Source organism: Corythoichthys intestinalis, chromosome 18 (genome assembly GCF_030265065.1).
Source record: "Corythoichthys intestinalis isolate RoL2023-P3 chromosome 18, ASM3026506v1, whole genome shotgun sequence".
NCBI lineage: Eukaryota > Metazoa > Chordata > Actinopteri > Syngnathiformes > Syngnathidae > Corythoichthys > Corythoichthys intestinalis.
In genome coordinates this window covers 20,512,304-20,527,769 of record NC_080412.1, presented here as the reverse complement: position 1 = coordinate 20,527,769, position 15,466 = coordinate 20,512,304, and the positions used below count along the sequence as shown (strand labels likewise).

Genomic DNA, 15,466 nt, shown 5'->3' with positions numbered 1-15,466 from the left:
CCAACAAAGCCCCCTAGAAACTTTTGTTTTTGCACAACAATGGATACTTCAGAAAACATTTTGAACAGCAAACTACACTGCAAACTAATCCAGCAAACATGTGCCATTGATTTACAGCAAGATTAGTTATTTTGCACATTCAAAGAAGAAACTGTCCAAACAAACTTGTAAAGATCATACTGCATAAATGAATACAACCCCATCAAAGCATTTGGGTAAAAGCAGACAACATTCTCCGTTACAAGATTTCCACCATTGTTGAATCTACTTAAGTACTCAATACACAGTTCACTATAAAAGGGTGAAAACTGTTTCATTTTAATAGAGAAGATGTCAACGTCACTCCTTGCCTTTGGCCATCGTTCAGTTTTCCAACATGACAAAAACACCTAGCACACAGCCAAGGCCACAGTAGCATTCTTAATAACAGGGCATGTATGTCTCCTGATCTGAACCCGATTGAGCACCTGTGTAGAGTTCTGAAGAGGCAGGTGCAGTGTCACTCTCCATCCAACATCAAGACTTTAAAACAGGTCATTCTTGAAGAATGGAAAAACCTCATTTAGAAATTGTTCATTCAATGCTTCAAAGGCTTGCTGATGCCCTTAACAGTCATGGCGGTCCTAAAAATTTCTAGAGATATGGCATCATTTTTTTAGGGGTGCATTCTCTTTTGCACTAACTGTTTTTCATAAAATTGTCACTTTTGTCTTCTAGGTTCTATCAACAACCTAATTTTCATGAAGTCAAGCAAGCATTGTAGAAAAGCTACATAAGCTGAAATTGTAATAACTGTTCTTGTATTGAGATGTTGACTAAAATCTTTCCCAAGGTGGGGTATTCAATTATGATGTATTCACACTGTACAGTTTATGCTTGAGCTGAATTTACATGAATTTAACATAGTTTTTCTTGGGGTCTACATAGGCAAGTTTATAACTTTAACTCATTCACTACCAGTTTCACACCTTTAGAGCTATAAACTAGGGAGGACCAAATGGGTCAGAATTAAATCTATTAATACATCTTTAAATAAATACTTAAATGGGAATTAAATAAAAGTGTCATTAAGTGTGTCACTTAATGTCATTCATTAACGGGATCCACAGATAGAAAGACTTGTAACTCTTAAAAGATACACGTTATTAGGGCTGTCAAAATTATCGCGTTAACGGACAGTAATTAATTTTTTTAATTAATCGCGTTAAAATATTTGACGTAATTAACGCACATACCCCGCTCAAACAGATTTAAATGACAGCACAGTGAACTGCCCACTTGTTAATTGTGTTTTATGGAGTTTTGCCGCCCTCTGCTGGCGCTTGGGTGCGACTGATTTTATAGGCTTGGGCACCCATGAGCATTGTGTAAGTAATTATTGACATCAACAATGGCGGGCAACTAGTTTATTTTTTGATTGAAAATTTTACAAATTTTATTAAAACGAAAACATCAAGAGGGGTTTTAATATAACATTTCTATAACTTGTACTAACATTTATCTTTTAAGAACTACAAGTCTTTCTATCCATGGATCGCTTTAACAGAATATTAATCATGTTAATGCCATCTTGTTGATTTATTGTTATAATAAACAAATACAGTCCTTATGTACTGCATGTTGAATGTATATATCCATCTTTTTTTTATTTTTTTTAGATCAAAATCTCTTTATTTTCCAAAATTTCACACTAGTTGTGCATGGATTTCCAGTTCAAAAAGGAAAAGACAAAATGTGATGAAAAGCGGGACTGACATCCAACACCCACACAAATAAATAAAAGAATAGTATATATCCATCTTATCTTTCCATTCTAACAATAATTCACAGAAAAATATGGCATATTTTATAGATGTTTGAATTGCGATTAATTGCAATTAATTACGATTAATTAATTTTTAAGCTGTAATTAACTCGATTAAAAATTTTAATCGTTTGACAGCCCTAGTTATTATGAGTTCAAATAATTTGATATTGAAACCCCTCCTGATGTCTTCGTTTTTCTACAATTTGTAAAAATTTAACGAGTAGGTCGCAATTGTTGTTGACGTCGCAGGGCGGTGACGTCACATGGTTTATGCTGCCGGGCTTACAAAGTATGACTAGAGACATAAACATGTCATCTTTTCAATTCTTTCAATTTGAACCCGAGAGGAACATTAATGAACATGACAGCACTGTCAATATTTCACAAAACGAGCAGCAAAAGCAAATTGAACAGGAAAGATGCGATGAGACGAGACATGAGTAGGAAAAACAAACTGTGTTATGCCAAAAAGTGCTACACTGTTGAAACGTCCTGCAAGAGGCGAATTTGACACCCAAGTGCTAAAGTGCGCTTCAACTTGTTTTGTTTAGATGCACACAGACAGAACATACTAAAGATGCCTTAATAAAATACTTTAATGTAGTAATATCAAATAGGGGTGGTTTAAATATGCTACGTGACTAATGTGGTCAAAAGATCAACAATCTGCTTTAAAGCTACCACATGAAAACAAAATGCTTAAAAGTTTGAGAGGGAAACATATGAGAAAAGTATTTTGAGGCAATAAAAGACTCAATAAAAACACGAATAGTAAGTACTTGCCGCTTTTAACCGATGAGCGCATGTGTTGGATGTCCCGCCGCGTAGAAGGAATTGCAGAAGACCCGTAGACATCGTCTAGTGAGTGACAAACTACGTCATCACCGCGAGCTATCCATTGCGCGCATAAAACATGGCGCCCTCTGTAGGTCAAAACATGTACTAAATATTATAGATTTTTAAATCAATGGCAATATTTTATGTGTTTCTAATAACATTTTATTAAGAACCATTGTGGCTTATTAGAGCATACAAGTCTAAGTCCGAGGTTCCCTTTAAAATATGACATATGACAATATGTGAAAATCCATGGCAATCAATGACTTTTGAACGAAATGGGAAGATTATGACTGGACTGTAACACAAATATGCTGTCTGTGCGTCCCTGGCTGATGGGGGACGGGTATCAATAAGCATCTGCTTTTCCCGTCTTTCCTTTGTCTGTCTTCGTCTTTCCTTCGGGTAAAATTCCACACTCTGAAACTGTCAATGATTTTGATGATGATGACAATGACAATAAATTCATTCATTCATTCATTCAAAATATGAGTCCATTTAATGTTTAAAAAAAACAACTATTTCATGGACATGTGTGTATCACATTTATTCTATCTGTCAAACTCACCCATCAAAGTCAATTGGCGGGACACGTGATTGGTTACCCAGCACATCAACCCAATACAGGTGGATTTTAGATAAACGATATTCGACATATTCTCGCACACTAGGTAGCACTTCCTTTACTCGGGTCAAAAAAGTGGACGACGAGTGACAGCAAGTTTTGCTCAGAAATTCATTAAGTACTTTAGCAAACAGATGAAATTACGCCAACAACTCCTCTTCATTGCACAATACATGTTTTTGGTCAGAAGGTCCGGCTTCCATGTAATCAGCAAGATCTAAAATATCTCTGACCAAATATTTATCCTCTTGTTTTGAGAGATTTCATACAACAGCAATCGATTAGACTTAGATTAGCATTAGTCCTGCTCACTGACTTTGACGGGTGAGTTTGACAGATTAAAGAAATTCATCAAGTGCTGCAACATGTGTCCAAATAATGAATTAAATAGAGAAATGCTATATTTTTGGTTTTAAATTAAATGAGCTGGCATTTTTATCAATTAATGGCGCATTTAATGACACTTGTATTTATTTAATCCCAACTTTAATGAATGAATGACACATTTCAATATTTATTTAAAAGTGTATTTAGAGATTTAATTCGGTCAAATTTAGTCTTCCATAATAAACATCCGCAGTGGTGAATGGAATAAGTAAGGAACAACATGAAAATTACAACCGGGCACCTACATAAAAAAAAAAAATCCCCTGACCAATGGACTGAATTTTAAAACTTGATCACCTTGTTTCCTGCAAGAGTCTGTTAAATTTGGTCTCATTCATGATGACAGCCTTACACACAGTCTATCCGGGTCATTAAAAAAGGCGGTTATGCGGCGTGAATTACAGACATTGTGCGAGAATGGCTGAACACCGTTTGCGCAGTTCAATTTCAGGCATCAGAGGCCCAAAAGAAAATAGATTCATGAAGTGGGTATTAATTTTTTGTGGAGTCATTTGAGGCTTGCGTAATTCACTCCACTGCCAGAGGGGAGCTGCACTACCCTCCGAATCCAAATGTCGAGGGACGGGGAGGCCAATTCTTTTCTTTTCACTGGAGACTGAAAATACTAGTGTTTAACATCAGAATATGAATATGAGACACGATTCAGCTTTTAGTTCCAATTAATTACATCCAGAAGGGAAATACAACTTCAAATCTGAGCTGATTGGTCATGCCGGAACGAAGTGATAGAAGGGCTACTTTTTCGTTTTTATCAAATGTAAACTTAAATTTCCTGTATGTCAGTTGTGCTAGTAGAGAATTACTTGCATTTATTGTGTCTGCTCACAGAATGCAAATAGGGATGGATAAAGAGAAAAACGTTTGTTATTTTAACAAACGTTCCAAACATGTTGCTGTCCCACCATGCCGCCTTCAAAATGTGAATGTTTAAAAAAGAATAACGTAGAAAAATGCCTTTCATTATTAAATGTCCACTTAAATCCACTCTTGCTTTGACGCTCACGCTGCTGAGAACAGCCTCTCACTTACACGATGGGTTGCCACAGCACACTTATGCAAGTTTAGCGATGATTGAAACATTTGTGCCTTTGAACGTACACGTATTCATACAAGAATCTTATTTCAAGTGGTTACACCTAACTGCTTTAAGTAACTAGTAAGTTTTGGGGTTAAATGAAAAATGCCTAATTGATTTAAGTAAGACTTAAACTATTTGAACAAGTTAACCCTTTTTTGCCAAATGTATCACATTTGATACACCTAAAATTTCATGATTTTGAGACTAGTTCAGAATTTTGACATTTCTTTTTGAGGAAAAAAAATGATGGATGCAAGTCAACACATGCATCTGCAGGCTGCAGGTTCCATGAGAAAAAACAGGATTTAGCAAGGGTTATAGATATTAGAGCGCTTATTACACATATTCATTTTGACTTTACTTTTTACAAATTTGAAAAAAAAGGTTGCATTAGGACCTCATTTTTAAAATTTTGGGATTCTCTGATAATTGCTTCATGCTGCAGGTATTTAAGGGTTAAGCAATTCGTATTAAAACCTGTTACATGAAAAATGTGTAACCACCTTCTGTTTTCTTACAATAGAAGTGTTAATTTTAAATATTCATTGTGATGTTGTTAATATTCTGAATGAGTAGGGGACCCTTGTGCAAAACATGGGCCTAACTGGCAATTGTACACTACTGTTGTGCTCGTGAGAGGTAACAGAGGGACTCTGCATCCCTTAAGTAAGCATAGAAGTCAGGCTGACTATCACGTGTTTTTTTTTTTCAACCGAACACACTTCACCTATTTACAGGCAACACCCCCTACAGTCGTGGTGTCACTTCACCCGCAAGTCTTTGCGCCTGCTTTGTTATCTTACACGTGCACTTAAAACTGGTTGTGGCTGATTAACTCTGCTAGTACATTTAACTCTGCCAGGGGTGTTTGTGTACAACTCACTTAAATGATACCCTGCCAAGAGCGATCTTAACAATGTTAGTATTAAAACAACACCAAAATCAACACAGATCAACTCAAAAATGATTTACACCAAAAAATCAACTGCACAGATTTTGCTGTGTAGGGCATCCTCAGAGGGACAAAAGTCATACAATTTGTGCAATCACGTTACGTATATATCAAGCAATGCTTTTTCATAAGTGTATTGATTGAATCTCTTACATGACAAATACAACAATGGATTCAGTAATTTGTAAAAACCCAAAGCTAATATGTATATACAATGAAAAACACCTATTCAAAAGTTAAAATCACATTAGGTATATTAAGCAATGCTTATTCATAAGCATTTTAATTGACTCTCTTACATGATAAATACAACAATGGATTCAGTAATTTGTAAAAACAAAAAAAAACAAAAACAAAGCTAATATGTATACTCAATGAAAAACACCTATTTAAAAGTTAAAATAGTGCATGTGCATTTTTTAAGTGTAGAACTACCAAGCTTCTTTTGGCAAGATCAAAGCTACAAACCTGTCAATCATTGTTAACTTTAAGTAGCAATTGCAAGCTGGACAGTTTGGCTGAACTGCTTAGCAGGAGGGAGGGTGAGAGGCAGTGGCGCCGTATGAGCATGAAACAGAAAAACTTTTTTTTTTTTTTTTTAATGAAAAACCCGTTCCTTTTCACCCGATTACTATCCTCTGAAAAATGCCGCAATCAGCCAGTCTTTCGTTCACGTGATCGGATTGGGACCTCCCAAATTATAACTCTTTTGTGCACGAACTATTAGGTGTTTTTTTTCTTTTATTTTTTACTCTCACATGGCACTTATTTAACTCATTGGTTGCCATTGACAGCAAAAGATGAATGAACGACTCCTAGTCGAAATGGATTGGACGTATTACACCGTCAATGGTGCTGAAAGATGAGCATTCACAGTCCAATGGGAAATTTTTGGCACTCCAATATAAAAACCAAGAGTGATGGAAGAAAAATATTTACTCAAAGTAATTGAAACCTTAAAATATGCCATTTAAGAAACTATTATGAAATTTTTATTGGAAAAAAAAAACAAAACAAAAAAAAAAAAAACGAATGAACTCTTGAAATCTGTTGAGATTTGTCATTGAGCGCTGCAAAATCTCAGCTAGGATACTGAGAATATGATCTGGAAATCACTACCATACCAGAGTATAGTTCTGTTTATTCATTATAATTCATTTAGCATTTAATAACATGTAACATTTAACGTGTACATTTATTTAAATGTAAAAATAAAACAGAAAACCCCCCAAAATTTATATGGATTCCCAGTTAAGATGGCCGTCCTAACGTTTAACACCCCGAACGAAGATTCCTACACTAAACTGTTACACTATATTTGAACTTGTCGTCATAAGACTGTCATAATGATGACATGACATCTGTCATGGATATAAATGAGGACTTATAAGAGATGTCTTTGAGTGTCCATTAGTAAATGATGTCATTTTTGATGCAATATTGAGATTTTTTTCAAATGTCTCTGGGTTGGGATTTTAGGAATTGTGTTAGGGTTAGGAGACTTAATGACATCTGTCATAAGTATTTATTCATGCACATGACAGTGTCATGTCATAATTATGACGGTCTTATGACACAGAGTTTAAATAGTGTTACCCCTGATCGCTATAGGCTCATTTAATTTTTATTGTTCACTGAGCTAATATACGTATGTTAACTTTAAGCATTGCTAACAACAAGCTGAATATAATTTACCATTTCAATTTGTTTGCACAACACGGTGGAAGTATCCGCTTATAGTCGGTCAAGTAAAATGCAAAGCAAACACAAAGCAGTGATTGGTAATAAGACATCAACAGATTGATACCTTATTAAAAATGAATGAATCAGAGAGGTTCCAGGCATAGTCACATAAACAAGCTTGCAACATAGCTACTTAAAAATTCTCCCTCATTAAACATTACGCTGTATGTCATTATTCAGCATTGTTTGGTCTGTGCTCATTAAATGCTGCAGTGACATAAAGACCTTCTGTTCATCCTCGTGTTGTTGCATGATGTGTTAGGAACACACTGTTCCTGAAGTGCATGCAGTGTTTGCGTCTTCGGGAATTATCTATTTCTCTTTCTCTCATGTACTGTAAATTAATGGCTATGAATAGCTTTTCCAGATGTAAGCTTTGGTCGGTGTATACAAGACAACCTAAATACAGTACCTATCATAAGTATTCCCCCCTTAGATGTTTCCCCTTTTATTATATTCATAACTCAATCATGGTCAAAACGATTTGGCATTTTTAACACATAAAATTATTGGAAAAACCTTTTTAATGTCAAATTGAAAACAGATTTCTACAGCGTAATGTCAAGGAAATAAACAAGATATAAAAATAATTGTTTGCATAAGTATTTACCCCCTTCAAGCTTTTGTGGGTGTTATGTACTTCCTCAGTCCAAGGACATTTAAGGACCAGACTTGAGCGGAACAACACTTCTTTATTCAGTGTGCTTCTCATCACATGTGCACACTACTCATCACTTAAGTTCCTTTTTATCGTAATACAACTCCCACAGGGAGTGCATACCACACCCACAGGGAGCGCACAACTGTGGGGACAGCAGTATGACATAAATATGTTACAGTGGCAAGGGGGGTGCAAAACATGATGACTCCAAAACGGAGTATCAGCATTTTAAAAAAAATTATATATATATATAAATATATACAGGGGTACACATAATTTTTTTGCCCAGGTTCTCAGAGGAGGACCTGGAGATGTGACTTGGTCCTCATTGAGCTTGAGAGCCGACCCGCCTGATGCGATAAATTTATGACAAGCTTTACTTAGAGCCAATTAACTTTAATTAATTATATTAACAATTAATGCTTGATTAACATCAACTGGCACAACAAAATTGCCATTACTTTGAAGTGAAATGTAAAGAAATAAAAAGCACCAATTCAAAATAAAGGGCATTATGCGGCTCCCACATTAACTCCAAGCCTTTTTAAAAGTGGGATGTCCTCCTCATAAGACCTCATTGAACGTGCATGTTTAGCTTTGTAAAATGCGAGCAAAAACACGTTTATCAGTGCATGTCGCTGTTCATTACCTTTATTCCGCCACTCGTCCATAGGGCGAGCGGGGTCCTGTTTGACATCGATAGTTTGCTTAATTGCCACATGCTCTCTGTTTTTTTCGTGCTTTTCAAAGTTAGGATGGCTGAAATTCTTTGACCCTACATAAAATGCGCTGCTCTTATCGGCGACATTGGGATTCTCACGGCACATTTTGTACCGCATTTCCGTGCGAGCATCATTTGCTTCTAGCCATGGTACATCCTGTAGCCACTTTTCAGCAAAAGTCCTTTTTTTCGGTAGCTCTCGTGACGTCTCTGTCGTCTGTCTGTCTTTTGACGGGGGTGGGTGAACACGGAAGTAATTACTCAGTGTGGCCTGCCTCTTTGACATTTTGAGAAGTTATGTTCTCGTGTCCGCCGCAAATACGGTGGTCAGCCATCGGTACGCAAAAGCGTATGGAAGTCGTTGAGGGCCAGCGCGTTTGTCTACGTCCGGTACGCATGCGCGCATGCGGACCTCGAAATATCTATCTTGCCTCCCCAGGTTTACTTTTGGCTAAGCAAAGCCAAAGACCCTCTCTAAGGTGCTCGTCACATGATCTGTTCTAAAAATAATTTTGACCCAATATGACATAATTTGTAGGATTCTTGTTTATTTAATTCATTTCTGTCGTTTGTTTTATTGCTTTACAACTTTTATAGACAAAATTTTAACGGCTAGGTCTTTATTTCAAGGGGAAGTTGAGAATTTTTAATTAGTCGGTTGAGTTTGATTCAACAAATTTCGTGCAGTTTGTCATTTATTAGTTTCTGGGCTCCGGAGTGGCTAAGCTAGCGTGAGTCAATGGTGCCTGCTTAGCATGCCTGGAGCCCTGAAACTAACAAATTGCACGGAATTTGTTGAAATCAACTCCACGGACTAATTAAACTCCTGCTAACTTGAAGATTAAGCCTTGTGTCAAATATTCTGAACTTCCCCTTTAAATTCATTTATAGGAAAGTCAATTACATGCGATGACATTTTTTTAGCCACCATTGGGGGTCACCCCCCCCCTCTCATCTCCGCCTGTGCCTTCAAGTCAATATTTTGTAGATGCCCCTTTGGCTGCAAACACAACACTGACTTTGTGTCTCAGGATTGAGGTCTGGGCTTTGACTCGGCCACTCCAGAACATTTACCATTTTTTTTGTTAGTTTGTTAGTTTGTTTGTTGTTTTAACAATTCCTGTGTAGCTTTTGCAGTATGCTTTGGATCATTGTCTAACTAGAAAATAAATCTAGTTCCTTCCAGGCGGAAGCAGATAGTCCCCCAGGATTTCGATGTATAAGTAGTCCCCGGGTTACGAACGAGTTTCGTTCCTGCGCTGATCACATAATGAGAAATTTGGCGTAAGTCCGAATTAACTCTTTAAATACCCCTAAATACCCCCAAATCTCAAAAATACATATCCAAAAACATGTATTATACATCATTGCACTGTCCTCACCATGACTTTGGAGCTGAGTCCTAGCTCGACTTTATTCAGCTGCTCATGACATTGACACTTGCAGAATGAAACTAAAATAAAACATTAAATTAAATCCATGTCATCTTGAATAACAACAATTCAAATGTGCGTTTATACCTAGCTGCTGATACAGCAATAACAATCCACACAAACGATTAACATGCATCAGTTAGCGGCTGCACATGATCAAAATTAATCACATAAAATGTCCCAAGTATTTGACACACAATTGAAAACACACAAACTGTACAAAAGGGAATCTATACCTTCTTTCTAACTCAGCTGAGCAAATTCTTCATGCGAGCAAATGCGCTCTTCCTTGTGTGTGCGCATACGCTCTCCTTCGTATACACAAATACGGTCATCGTGTGTAATGCTTTCTTACGCACATGTGGAAGTCCTACTTGCTCTATGCTTCCTGTGCCAAAATAAAAGCATGCATCACAAAACAAAAGTCAACATTATTAAAAAAAATAAAAAAAAAACACTGGAAATAAAATAGTGGACGAGACTCCAGCGTCGTAAATCGGGTATGTCATAACCCGGGGACTATACCTGTATTTTTTAATTAATTTTTTTTTTTTAACAAAACAAAAACAAAGACTGTTTAATATGTTTTAAAATAGTAATGATAAATAATATGAATATTTAGTATTTACCCATTGCCTACTATTGACAACAATAGATGTCCAATTAATTTAAACTAGGAGGCCTGCATGTGAATGCTCATCCTTCAATGCCCTTGGTGGTGCTCGACGTTCGATTTATTTTGATTGGGAGGGCTAGCAGCTGAGAGTCTCTCGCAGTCAAAATGGATTGGACGTCTAGTGCTGTCAATGGCAGCAAATGAGTTCGGTCAGCATGAATTACAGTAATTATAATGCTTCGAAAGTCAGAAATCAAGTTTAGCATTGCCTTAGTTAATCCCCAACTACTGAAGATTTAAACAAACTATGCATTTATGTTTGCTTGTTTTCTGGTTTAAATGTATAATCTTAAAGTTTTCCACTTTGATAATTTGCTACAAACAGAACAAAACTTGATTCCTCTGATATTGGAAGCCTTAAATTCCCAACTCTATAGTCAAACATCCCAGTAGTATTCATTGTAGATAATTACATTGGGCTCTTTTTGCATGAAATATGCGGCTTTCATCTCAGAGGCCAAAAATTGCTCGTGGAATTAAGCCACTAGAGAAACGGGATCCAGCTTTGAGGAATAAAAACGACTGATCTTTCAACGAGTTGGATTTTTACCATTTTTGGAATCCACTAAATATGAAGTCAAGAGAGAGAAAGTCAAGAGAATTAATACTGCGTTTCCCCGTTTTTCACCTCCTTGAGCCCTGCCGCAAGTGATGAAAATGAATGCCACACGAAGGTGGTAAAGCAGTACTTTTGTTGAAATAAAGCTTTTTAACCCTCTATATGGGACTCATTTAACTCAAAGGTCCGGAAAGATGAGCATTCAAAGTCATGCCTTCCACTTTCAATGTATTGGGTGTTTTTTGTTGTCAATGCAGCAAATCGGTTCAATACTATTAATTAGGGTTGTTCCGATCATGTTTTTTTGCTCCCGATCCGATCCCGATCGTTTTAGTTTGAGTATCTGCCGATCCCGATATTTCCCGATCCGATTGCTTTTTTTTTTGCTCCCGATTCAATTCCAATCATTCCCGATAATTTTTCATATACATTTTGACAATGCCTTAAGAAAAAAATGAATAAAACTTGGACGAATATATACATTCAACATAGAGTACATAAGTAATTCTTAAAGGATAAATGTGACTTTGTATATTGTGACTAAATATTGCCATCTAGTCTATTTGTTGAGCTTTCAGTAAATGATACTGCAGCCATTTAACTTCTGCCCAAATGTATAATGGGAAGTGCAACCATGACTCTGCATAGGGGCACTAATTGATATATCTTCTCTGCGTTGGGAAAGAACATAGGGTGTTAAGAAAATGATCAACTACTACCTTTCTTCCCCACATTGCCTCCCACGTTATTTTTAATTGCTGAGAGAGGTATTGTAAGGCTTTAGCCACATAAAAAATGGCTCCAAAGGCTGTCAAAATTCTCTCATTATACGCTGCCTTTTACCGCTATCTATAGGTAAAACGGCGTCTTTATAGATTTTGTGCGACAAAGCGTGAGTGGGTCGTGCAGCGCATGCATTAATTATTTAACGTGATTAATTAAAAAAAATAATTACCGCCGTTAACGCAATAAATTTGATAGCCCTACTTTAAGCCAAAACTATTCTGTATGAGTGTAAGACATTTTGTTTGTAACGTTAAATACAATTAGAAAACAATTTAAATAAAAAATATATGTATATTAAAAAAAGGCATGTCCGATATTTTTTTGCCGATTCCGATACTTTGAAAATGACGTGATCGGACCCGATCGATCAGCATCCCGATCGATCGGGACATGTTTACTATTAATTGTTGTTGTTTTTATTAAAATGCAGTGTTTCCCACCAATGAACGAGACTGTGGCGGCCCGCCACAGTCTCGTTGCCCACCCCACCCCCCCACGCCGAAAAAAAAAAAAAAAAAAAAAGATACTAATCAGACGCGTCAGTCAGCCGATTACACATCTGTAGCCCACTCCACTCTACTACCCGCGCGAGCGAGAGCAGCATTTTAGAGTAGTATTTTATTTATTTATTTAGTTATTTAAGAGACGCAAGGGGAACGAGTAGAAAGAATGGGAGAACGAGCGAGATAGCGAGAGATAGCGGTCGCCTGTCATAGCAGCCCGCTGTTATTTTGTTATTGTTTTCCTTTATTATTGTTACCACAATCAAGTGGGTAAGCAAATACAGACTTCTCTCCTTCTGCCCCATATCCGGGGCATTACAATAGTTTGGATCGGACTTTTCGGCGAAAGTGAGCGGTGGACGGCCGTCTTGGACGGAAAGCAAACTTTGATTGAACTTGCGTGGAGAGGCGGGGCCCAAAATAAAACCTTGCTCTATTTTCAGAGCGTTGGTCACAGTAAAGTATTTATTAGTTCAAGCAGAGTAAAATGATACATATTCACGGTACAAGAACGTCGTTTCCGTGTCCATCGATTGGTAAGAAAAGGCTGTTTGTACGAGTGACATGTGGGCGCTCCCGTCGGGGGGACATTTCGCGTGGAGTGGCTATTTTTCGGCACAACACCGACGCGCCAACTTCAGACAATTACGGCTGACAAAAGTTGGATAAATGCGCCACCCCCCCCCCCCCCCCCACCCCACCCACCCCCATTTTCGCGAGCTCTGGGACACTCGAAAAATGACTGTCATACCTCTCCTTGCTAAGTTAATGGTACCTCGATGTGCGTTTGTGTGGAAATTTAGTTCACGAACAACGGGGAAAAAACTATTCACCTTCTCACCGAATCAAGAAAAACTCTTTACACGGCCATTAGAATTCCCCCAGTTCTGTAAATGGGTCAGTTGACAGAAGGACTGTTATTGTTGTGGTAATGTTGTACTTATGAGGGTCAAATAAAAAGGAAAAAGGAGGGCTACGACGGCGGTCTGAAACCCGCGGCTCTCGGGCCGCATGCGGCTCTTTAGTGCTGCTTCGGAGCTTTTTTTTTTTTTTTTTAATGGAAAAAGATGGGGGAGGGAAATATATTTTTTGTTTTAATAGGATTTCTAGGAGGACAAACATGATACAAACATTCTTTCAATTCATTAATATTGTAATGAAGTTAAACTTGTGGTGTCATCGTACAACAGAGTAGTCACGTGGTGCGCTATAGGATCCACTGCAGGGAAAATAAACATTTAATCATGAAGGCTAATTATGTCTTTCTAGCCAACTTAGTCATTTTTATAGTAGGCTAATATAGCTAGTATTGATAATTATAAGGCTTGTACAAGGCTTTTAATTTTTTGCTGCTCCAGACATACTGTATCAGTTTTTTTGGGGGGGTGGGGGGGTCAAATATGGCTCTTTCAACATTTCTCATTCAACACTCTTTCTTTCATATGGCTCTTTTGGGTTGCCAACCCTGAGTCACTACGAGATGTAAGTCGTCCTATTGCTACGAGGAAAAAAAAAAAATTCGCCGTGGCACGACATGGTGTGGCTGTCCGACTCCGATGCAGCCCACCACCACAGTTTCAAAAAATCCTATGGTCAGAGACCCTCCCACCACAGTCTCCTAAAATCCTGTGGGAAACACTGAAATGTAGAGTGTTACTGGGCACCATAACAACAATGTACAGTGGTACCTCTACATACGAAGTTAATTCGTTCCACGACCTTGTTTGTAAGTCAAAGTGGTCGTATGTCGAGCAGGATTTTCTCATAAGAATACATTATAATTCCATGAAGTCGTTCCACAGCCCGAAAACCTACATTAAATCCTTAATAAATGCTGCTGGTACTATTGCAAATAGCAATTACACAGAGAGAGAAAAAAAAAAAGAATAAAAATCGGCATAATAATATAATCATAGTAATAATAATACCTGTAATAATGCAACAAATCGGGTTCTAATGTGGCAGATGTGTTTCCGTGGTGTCCCTGAACAGGCTGACCTGACAGAGTGAGGGAGGGAGGACAATTTACTTTCATTTTGTTCAGCTGCGGCAGACAGCAGGCATGTTGTGTTGCACAAGTTCTGAAATAAATGATTAAAAACCTGACGAAGCTGGTGATTTTTTGGTGATGCTACCACAATAATATCTGTCACCTTAACTTATAAAGACTGGCAAATAGAGGTCAGAGGAAGATCGGTGAGATCTCGACATTCTACTGCCGTATTGTCGAGCCAGTTCACAGATGGCACACCACGCTCATATTTTTCATCATTTCCATCTTCATTTCAATGGTAAGCCTCACCTTTATCCTTTTTCACGAACTGCACTGACATTTTGGAACCCATGTTGATTTCTCTCACAAGAAAATACGCCGTGTGTCCGTGTCGCGGGAAAGCAAACTGCGGCGCTGTCATAAATCGTCGTATTTCAAGCATGCCGTCGGATGTAGAAACAAATGGCGAGTCAAATTTTACGTCGGATGTCGAAAAGATCGTGTGTCGAAGCGATCGTATGTTGAGGTACCACTGTATCTCTTTTTATTCATTTTTAAATGAACATATGAATAAACCTATGAAATAAAAAAAAAAACATCAACTTCAAAGTGTTCTTGTATCCAGAGTGTATTTGTTTTCCTTTGTTTTAATCTGTTTTAATCTGATTTATTATTTTATCAATG

The 15,466-nt window shown here is 37.4% G+C and overlaps 1 protein-coding gene across 6 annotated transcripts in view; it reads right to left on the bottom strand.

Annotated features, from left to right (window-relative positions):
• cadm1a (cell adhesion molecule 1a) overlaps positions 1 to 15,466 on the bottom strand; it is a 621,004-nt gene that overhangs the window by 134,472 nt on the left and 471,066 nt on the right. The gene's annotated exons all lie outside the window — the stretch shown is intronic.